Source organism: Apium graveolens, chromosome 7, assembly GCF_009905375.1.
Source record: "Apium graveolens cultivar Ventura chromosome 7, ASM990537v1, whole genome shotgun sequence".
Lineage (NCBI taxonomy): Eukaryota > Viridiplantae > Streptophyta > Magnoliopsida > Apiales > Apiaceae > Apium > Apium graveolens.
The window spans coordinates 67924022-67940370 of record NC_133653.1 but is presented as its reverse complement, the minus strand read 5'-3'; positions in this window follow the sequence as shown (position 1 = coordinate 67940370).

The following is a 16349-nucleotide window of genomic DNA, read 5'->3' as shown; positions in this document are numbered from 1 at the left end:
AGGTAGGAAAAATCAGAATAGCGGTTGATAAAGCATATCAAGAATACAAGAATATTCTTAAAAGATCTGAAAGGAATAGATGGAGGAGTATAAATAAGAAGATGTTGTAAGAAAAATCAGAAAGGAGAGCTCAAGTATTTCCAAAGATAAAAAAACAAATGCAAATGAAGAAAGGTTGTTGATCTTAACTGTAATGATAAATTGAGTTTTACTCCTAGAGGAATAAGGTTGGATGGTTTACTTAGTTCTAATACCATGGGAGATAAGAAATCTTGGTTAGAATGGGCTAAGAATCTGAAGTTGTTTGAACCATTCATAAGAGCTGGAATAGGACATCATGAAGCTGAAATTGTCAACTTAAAGTTGTTGAACTTCACGCTTGCTGATAGTCCAGATCAGGAAAAAACTGCTGATCATCTGGATAGACTTGAAGCTGTGAAGATTATTCTTGATAAACATGATGGTTCTGAATCTAAACAGAAGATCTTACTCTTATTAAAAAATGATCAAGTTCAAGTTCTTTCACTTAATGAACTAATGATCATGTCTACAAAAGAATTGAAGTACATTCACTATTTGCTAAGAGTTGAAGATGAAACTTCTAGGTTATGGTCAAACATGATTCTTTCCAATTTGAAAAGAAGGATACTAGATGATGATCGATATTATTTCGGATCATATGTTTCTAAATACATAAATTTCAGAGGGCAAGAAGTCAACATGAAGAAAGGTGAAACTGTCATTCAGAATGTTCTTACTCAGAGACATATAACTATGAATTCTTATGAAAGAAAAACTTGCTATGTTTCATTGGAAGACATGATGACAGACAGAGCACAAATTAGAATTCTGAGGGCTGCTATCTATCAATTATTTGACATAACAGAATATGAAAAAATTTAAAGATCAAGTTAGAAGATATTCTATTGAAAAAGATTTATGACATAGTTAAAGCTTTTGTTCATAGATACTGCGGAGTCTATCAAGAAATATGAAGATCTACATCTGAAACAAAGTAAGCTGTATACTACTTATTTTTCTATTTGGTTTTTGGCACTAGACAATTCTATTTGAATTTATGCTTATTCTGCAAAGCATAAATTGGGTGAGATTGTTGAGAATTGGCAAAGTCGAAGATCAGGATTTATATCACAATAAAGATATGATCAACTGCTGTAATATGATTATCCATTGAAAGCTTAGATATCATCCATTGACAATTGATTAGTCATCCGTTGATATATATAAATTATTATCTGTTGAAGCTAAAGCACTTATCCGTTGATCAAAACTATGCGTTGAAGAATGACTTGGATGATAAGTCATGACTGCGAGATAAATTAGAAGGTGCTGATTTACAGGATCGTAGTTGATTTAGATATATAAAGTATTAGAGATATATTATAACATATCTTGTAATTGATAGAGGACTGATTTGTAGGTGGGTAGTATATAAACGTAGAATAGGTTATCACAATAAGAGATAAAGCACAAGTCGAGTATTCGTGTAACCTAACAGCTCTTAAGAATATTGTTCTTAAGAGAGTTTTGTAACTGTTTATCAAAGATTAATATGAACTGTTATTTGATTCATCTGTTCTTACTTTACTTTTGGAAAACATCGATTTATTAAGTAATTGTATTCCACCCCCTTTAAACAATTACTTTACTGTGCAACAATATTTGAGAAAGAAAATCCTGGAGTTGATCTTGAACAGCTTAGGCAATTGGAGGAAGAATTCAAATCTTTGAGGACAGTAAATACTGATGTTGCTATCCCTCAAGTACCTATGAAGATGATCCTTCCAATAGACCAACCAAATGGGTAATTATAAGGGAGGTGAGCGAAGCAGATGCTGAAAGACCTCTAAGGTCCCAAGCAATCTTAGATACTAACAGGAGACATAAGGGGAAAGAGAAGATGGGAGAGAAGTCCAAGCCAAAGCCTAAAGCTAAAGATGCTAAGAAGAAATTAGTATCTAAAGCATCCAAACCTCAGATACTGATAGATCCAGTCTATATAGTAACTCAAGCTTTTAATACTGAAGAAAAAGTTAAAGAAGAAGAAGTCAGTCAAGCTCTTAAAAGAAGAAAGACCTATGGAGCTTATTGGGCTGATAAACTGAAATTAACCTCTGACAATTCTCAAGTTAATGAAAAGACAAATGCTGATGCTCAACCAGTCACAACCTCTAATACTACTCAAGTTGTTGACACTCCAAACCCAATTCAAGCTGGGACAACAAATCCTGATTCTGAAAACATAAACTCTAATAAGCTAGTGCTTTCTTTAGAAGAAAAGAAGACACTACAAGAAAAATGTCAATAGACAACACACATTAGACATCGGTTGACGGTGCCACTGATGTTAAAAATTTTAATGACATCACCCCGTGTTTTTCTGATGTCTTTGTTATTTGAAGACATCAGTTATTATTAAACCAATGTCTAAACTTTACAAAAAAAAAAAAAAAATTCGCGCTCACCTTCATTTTCCCCTGTCAGTCAAAATCCCTTCCATATCTGTTCCAAAATTCCCCCCTCCCAAAATTTCCCCCCTTAACCAATTTTTTGTTCCCCCCATTCCTCACTTCACAATTAAAATCTAAAAACTAAAATTAAAAACTAAAAACAAAAATCTGTCTTTCTCTCTGCTCACTCTCTCTCAACCCATCTCTCTCTCGAACCTCTCTCTCTCCGCTCACTCACAATCTCTCTAAACTCCGCTCACTATCTCTCTGTTAAGCTCTGTACTCCGGTAAGTTATCTATGTACTCAAATACTCAAATCGAACTGATCTTCTCTACATGAAGACCAGTTTTATAAATTGAGGGTTTTTGAATTCGAAACCCTAATTTTGTAAAATTGGGGGTTGTTTAATTCAAGTGATACTCCTTCAAGGTTCAGACCCAAAGGAAGCACATACAGACTTATCAGCATTCACGCATTCAAATCGCTGCATAAAGTTAAAAAGGAAAGCTGATTTCATGATTTATTCAATTGGAAATTTAAGTGACTGTTATGATTTATTTAGTGTAAGTTTCTTCTGATTAATTCCGTGATAGTCTTGTTATGAACTCTTTCTTGAGTGATTATAATGCATAAACTTGATTTACGTGTACCTAAACTCTGTATTTCTTTTTTCTGATATATGGGGATGGAAATATTTGGTTTTTCGTTACTATGATCTTTGTTAATGAACCTACTCAGACCTAGTGCTTATTTTCAAAACTAGATTTTAATGCTTTCGAAGCTGATGTAATTTTTTCTTCAATTTTATCATGTAAAAGAGTTGGAATAGAGGTTCCAAAAGTAGATGTATGCTTTGAGGACTTGACAATACATTAAGGTAAAAAAAAATTCCAACATTTAAACTAATCGAATGTAAAAACCTCTTGTATTGGTGTCATCATCTACTTGCAGAGTGATCGTTTTAAAGCTTGATGTAATTTTATGTGCAATTTGTTTATCAGGAGCAGGAGGCCACTCTTACTTAAAAGTGGAATGATAACAAGTAGGTACTTTTTCTTGTGTTTCTGCATCTTTCTTTATGAGGTGCTGTAAATTTCTTGTAGCTGAGGCAGATGATGTTAGTTTAAGGTGTAAAACCTTTAATATATGCATATTCTTCAAGTTCATGCCTCTTTTTTTAAATTGTAGTTACATGGTGCAATGGTTGTGCAGTTGCATACTGCACTACTTTTAAGTTTTAGTTTCTGATGTAAAATGTGTATGTACTAATACAAATTTTATAGAAGGAAGTGATTACCAGGGAAATTGCTAATTTTGCTGCCTATGCATATGCACCAGCAGTTCTTGTGACTCCATTGGGAGCTTTAAGTATTATTGTCAGGTAACTATATTAAATTGGCTATTTACGAAAATTTTATATTATAACCCAACAAGTACTAATGTTTTGTATCTTCATAACACTGTAGTGAAATTTTAGCTCATTTTGTTTTGAAGGAAAGACTGCACATCTTTGGTGTGGTTGCCATTGTTTTATGTGTAATGGGCTCTGTTGGTGTTGTTATCCATGCTCCACAAGAGAGAACTATAAACAGCGTGAAGCTATTGTGGCATTTAGCATTACAGCCAGGTAACCGATTGAAAAGTTATAGTCTATGCATTTTTTTTATGTTTCTTGGCTATGAATTGCTGCAGATGGTTTCTCATAGATTGTTGCAGTTTGCTTTCCATTGTATGGAAAGTTGAAATTCGTGTTTACATTGCTCTGTCATCCGCAAATGCCCACCTGTAGTTAAATACTAAAAACAAGTCAATGTGTTTTCATTTTAGTCTGCGTGTCCAGTGCTCAATGATTCAAGAGCCTCCTCCCCATTACAACATTTCTTTTCATTTATCTACTCTCCTAAATTTACAGCCAGGAGCAGTAAAAAATATCCATGATAGAACAAGTTACGTTAACTATTATACATTTATGGTTAGTTGTTTAAAATTTAATATATATTGTGTCCAACTACATTTCAGGCCTGTTACGCTAATAGGGTTTTCGCTTGGAGCACGAGTAATTTTCAAGTGTCTTGAAACTCTGGCTAAAGCTGACTGTGATGGTATCTTCATGGACATAAACTCTTTTTCCTTTTCGTTTATGCTAGCCTGAACTGTTCTAATGCAGTTACAATGAATACTTACAGCTCAGCTGGTTGAAAGAGTTTTTCTCCTTGGTTCACCTCTTTCTATTAAAGGTGAAAACTGGGAAGAAGCAATGAAGGTAATATCCTACTTTTTTATTTATAAACGATCTATCTTGGTGATCCATTATGTTTCCCTTTAAATTCATAGATCAGTTCTTTTGCAGGTTGTGTCTGGAAGATTTGTGAATGCATATTCTACAAATGACTGGATGCTTGGAACTTCTCAATTTTCTTAGTGATTGGTCGAACCGAAGCAGTGACCATTCGAGTTGTTGGTGTTCTGAAAGATTGGATATTGATTGCTCCTTCAACTGTAATATTTCCGGAGTCTATTATTACTGGACTAAACATTACTGGCTATGCAATAGGTATATAACTTACGATCATTATACTTTTGGATAAACTTTGCTTGTATAAAGTTAATAACATGCAGTGTTTACTTTCCTTGATCATCAGATGTTGTCCAGCAATTAATGGAGCTCTTTTAGAAGATAATATGAAAGACGAGTACAGAATGACTCAGTGGCATCTGAGTTTTATCTGTAAATGTTAGGCAGCTAATCGTTCATATACATCATGTCTTACTTTTATGGTCATTAGTGTTTAGGTGTATGTATAGTAAACCTACTATGCAAGAGAGAGTTTAAGAAATATTACTACTGATTGAAGAAATTTTCAATATACTGGCTACCCGTTTACATAGTCTTACATAAATCTTGTTTATTTCTTTTTGTGTTAGCAGTGTTTAGCACTTGACATGTATATAAGAAAAGCTGATGTTAAAAAAGATAATGTACATCACTTTAAGGTAAAACACTGATGTCAAAGAAATCCAGGTTCAAGCCTAAATGAAACATAGAAATCAATTTGTTTAAGATAAAACTGATGTCAAGTTACATTATAAGCATCACTTTTAACCAAACAAAACTGATGTCAAAAAATGTAATGTACATCAGTTTCAGACAAATAACTGATGTGAAAGACTAACATGTTCAAGTCTAAATGATACATAGACATCACTTCATTCTAGAAAAAAGTGATGTCTATACGCTAAATTAGACATCACCTTTCATTAAAGAAACAGATGTTTAATATGCCATTTTACATCACCTCTGTCAAAATTATCGGTGTTTTTGTGACAAAAAACATAGCTCAACATATGTTTAATATGTTTTAATAGGTGTAATTTAATTATTAAATAATTTTGTTATAGCATTTTTTGAAAAAATCATCACATAGACATCAGTATTTTTCACTAAAATCGATGTTTTTGTGACAAAAAACATAGCTCATGATGTGTTTAACATGTTTAATTAGGTGTAATTTAGTTATTAAATAATTTATTTATAGCATTTTATGTAAATAATCAACACATAGACATCTGTTTTTTTAACTAAAATCGATGTCTAATCGAGTATAGACAACGGGTATCCACCGATGTCTAGAATAGACATCACCGACATCAACATCGGTTGTGAAACAGCATAGACATCGGTCAAAAAGCGATGTCTATGGACTTTTTTCTTGTAGTGAGAAGTTATTATGGGGAAGCAAGAACCCTGCACCTAAAAGAGATTCCTCTAAAACATTAAAGAAGATTTACAGTGGGAGTTCTCATGCTAGAAGACCTGGAATCACTAGTGGTCTGGGAAGGTTAGGTGCTGATCCATTTATATTTGATGCTTTAATTCTAAGGAATCATGGAAATCTAACAAAAATTGGAGATAATGTGATGCTTGAAGACTTGCAGAAGATTATGTCAGTACAAATTGTTATTGATCTTGTTGGAAAGAAACTGACTTATTTTTCTCAAGTCTGGGAGGTTGAGGATAACACAAGAGCAGATGAAAGATAAACCATGGTAGGAGTTGGAAGTTTTTGCGACAATTCTTAAGGTAAACAACTCTGTAACTGCCAGATGGTCTGTATTTTTGAAAAACTTGATACAGTTGAAGCAGAGAGGGTTGACTTACAAGTGAAACTTCATTCCAAAGTACATTGATCAAACATGATGTAACAACCCAAATCCGGGGTCAAGATTTGGTGTCACTAAACAATCATTACATAAAATAAAAGAATATTTAATTAACCCCTTGAATCCGGAACGTTTACAGGTTATGGTATAAAACAAGAATCTAACCTTCTACGATTTACAATAACTACAATACAAGTGTAAATACCTTTAAACTAATGCTCTTGTCATATTCTTCTAACATCTTCAATTTCTCGCAGCGGAAATTTCTCTAACTTTTGCTGTCTATCAAGGTTATTCACTTTTATCCTTATCTGTTTTTGGCAGAAATAAGAATTTACAAAGCAAGAGTGAGCCGAAAATGCCCAGCAAGTATATAATTTGAGTTGCAAATATTAATAACAAAGGAAAATTCCCGGACAAAATCTCAAAACAATTTTAAACAATTCTATTTATTTTGAGTGAGTGAACGAATAAATGTTGGCTGTCACTAGCCTTTAGCTAAAATCCAAAAATGACAGGCGATTCCCCGATTTATCTCCTGAGTCAGGGTTTTGTCCGGTTTTGGAATCATAAAACCTTTCGAGAGAGAATGTCGTTAATGGCGATCAACAACAAATTAGACTGGACACTAGTTCGCGGCTATATCCTGCTGATCAGTCAGGATACAGTACAGATCTATACCTACCTGTATAGATCCAGTCGGGTCCCCAGGCACTACGGCCCATCTCAAGGCACCAGTTATGTTTTGGTCCTTAGGATTAAGTAAAACTTAATCCCCAAAATATCATTATCCAGCCCGTGGAGTATTTTGATATCAAATCTTTTTGAATTCAAAACATCCCAATTCAGGGTTCGCAAATAACCCGAAAGAATGGGTATTTGCTCAAGAGAGCAATCGAAATATAGGAACAAGAATAAAAGAACATGCATAATAAGAGTAATTGCAGCGAAATGTAAAATATTTAACTATTCTGAACTTAGAATAGGAACGAAGAAATAATTGCAGTATTCTAAAAGAAAAATCAGGAATACTTGCAGCATTTAACACTACTTATCGCTTAACATAACACTACTTATCGCTTCTACCCATACGATTTAATAACCCAAATCATATTTATATATATTATTGAAATACACATAGCAATTATGGTTCACATCTTCGAAATCCGATTCGGTATTTATTTTCGGAAAGTATGTATACTCATTGTTTTGCTAAGATAGGGTAATCGGTTCTTTATAAAATATTTTGTCACGACTAGTAATCTGGTTTGTATAATATAATTATATATAATTGTTCGACATCTCCGATAATTATAGGTTACGTTCCCGTATTTTCAGAAATAATTTCCCAAAAATCGGGCAGCGTCTTCTTTGTTTATCGGCCTACCCGTCGAGTAATTCGACGTCAATCCCAACAACAAACACAATACAATACAATTCACAATCCACTTCATCAATCCCATCCACCAATACGAATTTACTTTATTAATTATTTTATTCGTATTTTTATTTCTATTTTATGTTTTTATTCGTAGGACTCAGAACCGCGTCATCACAGTCCACCGTCGGCTCGCCGAGGCTTATCGCCGACGGCGATAAAATTTACGGGTTCCCGTTATATCGGGCATCCTACATAAATTTCACCGATAATTTCATAATTATTCCCGCACAAATCTTTTTATTTCACGAATTACCATCAAACAATTTTTGCAGAATTTAGTGAAATTAATTAATTAATTCCAATAATATACACAAATCAGATTGGTCGAGAATAGAGCAGGGCGACGCGCATACACGCGCTGCCAACAGACCCACAAACAACCGTTTAACACTGCACATAACAGACATGCCTACAACCCTCTCCGGAAAAGAGGCCGGCTGCGAGGGAATAGGATGACACCGGAAGGCGGCAACACTACAATACCCGACTGCATACACAAATACATATATATATACAACCGGATTAAGACTGAAACAAGCAATAATCAAAAGGAACAGGGGATATGGCCGGAAAATGAAGAGGTCGGCCGGACTTACCAGAAATAGAGACGAAAACCGGGAGAAAAAGGAGAGAGTCAAAGAAAGAGGGAGAGAGAGATGAGAGAGAAAGCACATTGACTATGAGAGAGAAGAGAGAGATGATAGAGAGCGAGAGAGATTGGAAAGAGATTGACGAGAGAGAAGGAAATGGAAGCGGTGGCACCGAACGGGGATAAACACAATTGGTGTTTATCTTCTGTTTATTTTATTTATTATATTTTCTTTTCTCGGTCCGCCTCGTGTCCCAATCTGCTCGCAACCCTGAATATAACGATACGATTTTGAAGATACAAATAAATAAAAATAAAAGAAATCATTCCAAAATATAATTAAAGTCCTTGGAATAGTTAAAAACTAATAAACTAAAATTTTCATAATTTTTAAATCATTTTTGACTCATAACTAACACCTGCATTTAATAATTTTAGCGAAACAATGCACGGGTCAATTTGATCCCAAAATTGACCAAGAAAATCTTAAAATCCTAGGAATATTCAAAAGTTAATAAACTGGATTTTTCATGACTTTTGAAATATTTTAGAATTACATAATAATTTTATAGTTTAATGAACCCATAAAATCATTTAAAATTAAATAATTGATAAAATACCGATTTCTAAATTTTATAAACTCCTAAAAAAAATAAATGAAATTATAAAACAACAGAAATAATTTTAGAAACAATTTTAGCATTTGTAAGAATAATTATTTAATAAAATTATTTTAAAAATGAATACAGTTCATAAAGCTCGATAATTAATTACTAAATTAATCTCCACATCCAACAATCACAAACAATTAATACCACAACAACACCTAGCTGACAAAACCATCACATATTTTATTTACTTAATAATTCGATAATTATATTTACATATTGGATCCAAAAATAGGTTACTTAGCCTCTAGGTACCTAAAAAGACGATACGATTTTAATACCAGAATTGGATAATTATCAAAACAAATCCTCTTATAAAACACTTTATACAAAAATAAGATAGTAATGTCTCGCCTTTTAAGAATATGGATTCTTATCGATATATAAAATGATTAGTGTATCGAAAATTTCACACCGGGACTCGTACAGGTCAAACCGTACCCCGGATTGAAAAAGTCAACACACAGAAAGTGTTCAGAATTATCAGATTAGGTTAGGAAGGAGTTTTCAGAAGAGTTTCGGTTTGTAAAAACGCAAAAACTATTGAAGTGGGACGATTTCTGATTCTAAAAAGTAATTTTATAATCATGTGAAATAATCATTATTAACTCTATAAATCCTTATAAAATCATACGATAGTCCAAAAATTATCAGAAAATTACCAAAATTATCTACATTTAATTCTGGATAATTAAAAATTAAAATATCTTATTTTTATCAGAAATAAACATCTAAATATTAATATCAATTATCAAATAATTTACCAAAATTCACATAAAAATCACATAATAATTATTTATTAATAAAAATAATTACATAATATTTCCCAGACGTTACACATGATATGCTATTGATATACCTATTGGAGGAGCCAAAGTGATTATGTCTCTGGGAAAGGAAGTCTTAACTTTTAATCCTGATGGAAAGAAAATTGGATTTCTGGAACTGGATGATCTATCACTTGGAAATTCAAAGCTACATGATCTCAGGGAAGCCATCTACCATAATGATGAATCAACAGATGAGCTAAAAGATATCAAACAGAGGATGCAATAGTATCTGGATTTTATGAAAGAAAATTTATTGAAGAAGTTCCTTGAAGAAGCTGAAGACTGTGTTAGAATTCAGAACTGAAGTTAAAGTCTGATAACCACTGATTGTAAGATTATATATATATGATTTCTGCATTTAGATAGTTTTGACATCATCAATTAGAACTTGTACATAATTACATAATGCACAAGTTGGGGGAGATTGTTAGAAGAAATTGATAATATCAGGATATAAAATTATAAGAGTTTATTATCAACATTTGATATCAGGATTTACTGAAGGTGACATCATCAGTGCTTGTCTATCAGTATTTGATGATCAGCATTTAACGATCAGTATTTAGTCACATCAGTAGGTATCAAATAAGGAAAGGGATTGCAGAATACAAGGCGGTGAAGGACTTTACTTATAGAAGCAATCATACATGGATATGTATTAGGTTTTCTTATTGTAATAGAATAGGATTCCTTATTGATTGTGTATCTTTGCACTATATAAGCACATATTAAGTTTACACTATATGTGTTACGAATTGATATATCTTTTAGATAACCTAGCAGCTCTCAAGGATAATTGTTCATCCTTTGAGAGAGTACTTTTGTAATTGTTTTTATCTGATTAATATAAAAAATATTGATTCTGTTAAGCTTTATCATATTATTTGCATAAACTGTATTCACCCCCTCTACATGTGTATTACGGACCTAACATCCTGGTCAACCTTGTTAAGGGTACATCTAGCTATCTTAGGAAAGTCTTGTACAAATCGTCGATAGTAACCAGCCAAATCTAGAAAACTTCTTACTTCAGTTGAAGTTTTAGGCCTTTCCCAATTTATCATAACTTCAATCTTTGTGGGATTTACTTTAATGCCTTCACTACTAATTACATGTCCAAGAAACTGAACTTCATTTAACCAAAATTCACACTTTGAAAACTTCACATATAACTTCTCCTTTCGTAGTATTTCTAACGTTATCCTTAGATGTTTAGCATGATCCACTTCTGACTTGGAGTAAATTAGGATATCATCGATAAACATGATCATAAACTTGTCCAAATACTTCTTAAAAACTCTATTCATCAAATCCATGAAATCAGCAGGTGCATCATGATAGGCCTCAATGATGCTATAGAAGGGGGTTGAATATAGTATCTACAATCAATTCGATTATAAACACAAGTATGTAACTGAAAACAAGTTTATTCAATATATCAAACTCTGTTATAGTAGGTTTAATCTACTCTCTCAGTGATGTATGATATTACTAAGATCTGCTAGGGTTACAATGAATAATATTCTCGTGAATGATAACACATATAGTGTAAACCCTAATCTGTGTTTATATACTACACAGTTACAAGATATCTCCTAATTGATATGATATGTTCTATTTCCTAAAATACATCAATCAGAGATTATCTACTGTAGTCCTTTAGTTGTACAACTCTCCAAGCATATCTTCTTTTGTTTAATCCAGATCCTCTCCTGTAAATCAACCGCTTTTCATCCCTGAAGTGTATCCGCACTTAAGTTCTGATGTAAGTCCTGATGGCTTAAGTTCTGATAACTTCCTGTCTTCAGTAAGTTCTGATTTCCAGTTAAGTTCTGATAGTAAGTTCTGAAACTAAACAAATCAAATTTGACATGACATCATAAATATATCAAACAATCTCCCCAACTTGTAAATTATAAAAATATACAAGTTTATAGATTGGATGATGTCAAAAACATTTAAGTACAAATGCAATGAGAGTTTATATGTACAACTAAATACAACTTACAGTCCATGCAGCTTTTACCAAATTCACTGAATCAGCCTAAATCCATAATGATTCCTTACCAAGTCTGATACCAGCTTGGTCTCTGCATTTATTTTAACTTCAAGTAACTGAGCTTTGACTTGTTGTAGTTCGTCATCTTCAGTATCACCAATCTGATATATGGCAGCTCCGAGTGTAGAAATTGGATTTCTTTCAAGTCCATCTCCCAGTCCGATTACCCTTGGATGTGTAGAATCTTCATTATAGCATAAGCATCTTCCTTTCAGTATTACTTCTACCTTAGCTATATTCTTCCTCATAAGAATTTCTCTTCCATCATCCTCAGTCATCATTGGAGTATACTTTGTCATTCTTGTACCAGAAATTCTGAGTAAATCTCTTATTGTCTTAGAATATATTCTGACCATTTCCTGGTAACATCAGAATTTACCTCTAGTAGATAATGAATATATTGGGGAGCTCTTTGACAGATTTCTTCAGCACATCAGAGTCAGATAATTTATAAGTTCTGCCATCAATCAGAAATAAGATCAATTTCTCTTTTTCTTCATAACCATCATTAGTATCCATCACTACTTGAGCAGAAATTACTTTATCAAGGTGCTTCTGTGTGATCTCTTCATATGGCTTGTCAATCAATGTGAATGGATCTCTAATATCAACTTCTATCCTAGTCTGTAATTTTTCTCTATCAGAACCTAATCCAGAAGTGTCTCTAGCTTGCTTGGCTTTTACCCCAAATGCTGCAAGTTGATTCAACATCTGATTTGTCTTAGGCTGAACTAGAATAGACTTGTTCCATAACAGCTTCTCCTTGTCTTCTAATGTTAAGCTGTCTATGTCAACTTGAGCAGTGTCAAAGGTTGATGTCTTGATGAATTGGTCAGGATTTGCAGTTTCATCTGTAGCTTGCTGTTCTGAAATATCTTCAGGATTTATTAAGTTCTGAACTTCTTCACTCTGAACAACATGAGCTATGTCAGACGTTGTCTTAGATTCTTCTTTCATCCTCTTTCTCTTTAGAGTTTCAACTGTTTCATCTTCAGCAGTATCATCATCAAAGACTTGAACCATCTTGCACACATGATCCATCAGAATTTGAGGAATCTTCATCTTCTGTTTCTTGACTGTCTCCCCAACTTTTCATTTCCATTGTCTTTGGGATCAGTAGTAGTTTGAGATCTAGTCCTTGATCTAGGAATCTCTGTGGCAGATCTTTCTCTTATCACAATCCCCTTTTTTTTTGGCCTTGGTGGTTTTTTAGCATCAGAAGCTTTTGACTTGGGTTTGCTCCTCTCAGTAGCAAATTTAGCTTCTTCTTCTCTTAATTCCTCTAAATCCACTCCTGGATTCTCCTTAAGGAATAGTCTCTTGGCCAATTCTTCATCAACAGATTGAATTTTGGGATCTTTGTAGAAGAATGTTACTTTCTTTCCTTTGAATTTCAAAGTCTGCAAAAATTTCTGTGACTCTTGGCTTCCAACTTGGACTATCACATCAGAAGTAGTTGTTAGAACTTGATCATCAGTATTTGAAGTATCAGCATTTGTGATCAACAAAGGAACATCCTGATCTAGTTGGCTTCTTTCCTTCCTTATTCCTCCCTTGCATAGCAGATCTATCAGAGTTCTTGTTACCAGACATTCTCTGATGAGAACTTGTCTGTTGAGTGGAAATTCTGCTCAGCTGCTTCCCTTGACTTTGACCTATACTCTTTTCAGAGTTCCCCTGGTCATCTCCATGATCACCCTTTTTCTTCAGTGTTTGGCTTCGTGAGCATTTCGACTTAACTACCTTCTCCCCCTTTTTGGCATCATCTATCAGGAGTAGAGAAAGAAGGAGTTCCACTGAAGATTGGATCTCATTTAACTGAGTCTGTTGAGCAGCTTGATTTTGTAATACCTCATCCAGTTGGGCCTGCTGCTTGGCTTGAACAAGCTCAATAACATCCTTTGGTGCCATTTCTATTGAAAAATCAAGTGAAAATTTTGTGTTTGCAAAGTATTTGATAAAATGCCTGTAAGAGAACGTTAGAAAATAAGAGAGTAAGAAAATAAGAGAGAGAGAGAGAGAGAGAGAGAGAGAATAGAGTAAAAGAGTGGGTAAAAGATTGTATAATCTTTTATCTCCGATATTTATACTCTACACATGGTAACGTCTCTTTTGAATTAGAACCGACAGTTTTTACACTTGGCAGCGTGTAATCAGTCAAAACATAAATAGTGGGCATGGTAAACATGCAGTATTTATTGCACACATGCACATACCAAAACCAACACGCAACCCACTAACGAGTGTTTATGACTGTTTTTATCTCACCTAATTATTTTTCTGTGAAATATAAACGTTACAGTAAATACTAAAAATAAGTCAAGTAAATAAATAATGCCACGTAAGCATCAGGATTTGCATCAAAACTTGACTATTATCATAATTTAACGGTCATCAGAACATGGCTTCTGTACTCAAAAGATGAATGATTGTGTCTGTGTTTCTTCACACAAATACTGACTGGTTTCTTCAAAGTGTAGTCATTAGAACATAATCAGAACTTGTCCTCAGAAATTATGCAAATGATACTTAACTGTTTATCAGAAACAACTTAATCACCACAATAATTTTCATCATTCATATGGAGTGAGAGTGTATGTATTTGCAAATGATCAGATAAAAATTAAAGTCCGATAAACTTCAGTAAATCTTAGAAATAAGGCATAACTAAGAAAAATACTTAAAATCAGTCTTTAATTGTGAAGTCTACTGTAGAATAAAGTTATGCAAGAATCCACCTCAACTGTTTGTGCTTATTTTATGCATCTTTTGAAATTCTTTTGACAAGGGCTTCTCAGTGTAAATGAGTTACAACTGCCATCAGAATTAATGCTATTATCAGAATATTTCTCCAGTAATCAGAGAATGTGAAGAGTCACCAAAAAAAATTAATTTGCTTTTCTAAAGCATATTACTTAATACCAGAAATGCACTTGGATCTTCCTTTTCACATATTTACTCTAGATCTCAAAGGAGTATCTGATTTCAATTTTTCTTTTCTTTTATTTTCTTCAGATAAGTGAGGCTTATCAACCATGTAGTTCATCCTTAAGATTTACTGACATCAGAATTTCACAGATAAGAAGCAATAATCTAGTTTGTGACTTAGTAATAAGATACAGGAAGTAAGTTTGACTAAGAACAAAATCAGAATTTGCGTGTGTTAGTGATTTCCACATAAATAACTAATTCAAACATGGGATACATAGTTTGTTAAAGACTACTAAGTCAGTATCTAACAAAATAATCCTCATTGGCTTGAATAGTCACAGAACATTCAAAACACTTTCAGAGTTTATAAAATCACATCAGATAATAAGCAGTGTTTAATATATTACAATTCAAGCACATATTACATTGAGATAAGAAAATCTGTAAACACTGATCATAAAGTTTGATGTATGAGAATAAAAACTAAACAGATTTTGAGAAAGAACCTGAAACCATTCCAAGTTCATTTACCAGTCTTGTAAAAGTAGCTTCACATAGTGGTTTTGTGAAGAAATCTGCTAGTTGTTGATCTGTTGGAACAAAATGCAATTCCACTGTACATTCCATCACATGTTCCCTTATGAAATGGTACCTAATGCTGATGTGCTTTGTCATTGAGTGTTGAACTAGATTTCCTGTCATAACAATAGCACTTTGATTATCACAGTAAATGGGTATTTTAGAAAATTCTAACCCATAGTCTAGTAACTGATTCTTCATCCACAAAATATGTGCACAACAGCTTCCTGCAACAATATATTATGCTTCCGCGGTTGATGTGGAAATTGATTTTTATTTCTTGCTAAACCAAGAAACCAATCTGCCTCCAAGAAATTGGCAGCTTCCACTGGTGCTTTTCCTCTCTATTTTGCATCCTGCAAAATCTGCATCTGAGTAACCTATTAGCTTAAAATCTAATTCCCTAGGATACCACAATCCTAGATCAGCTGTACCCTTGAGGTACTTGAAAATTCTTTTCACAGCTATTAGATGAGGTTCTCTTGGATCAGCCTGAAATCTTGTACAAAGACAGGTAGAATACATGATGTCTGGTCTACTTGCAATTAAATAGAATAAAGAGCCAATCATACCTCTGTAGTTAGTAATATCTACTGATGCTCCAGTATCTTTATCTAAC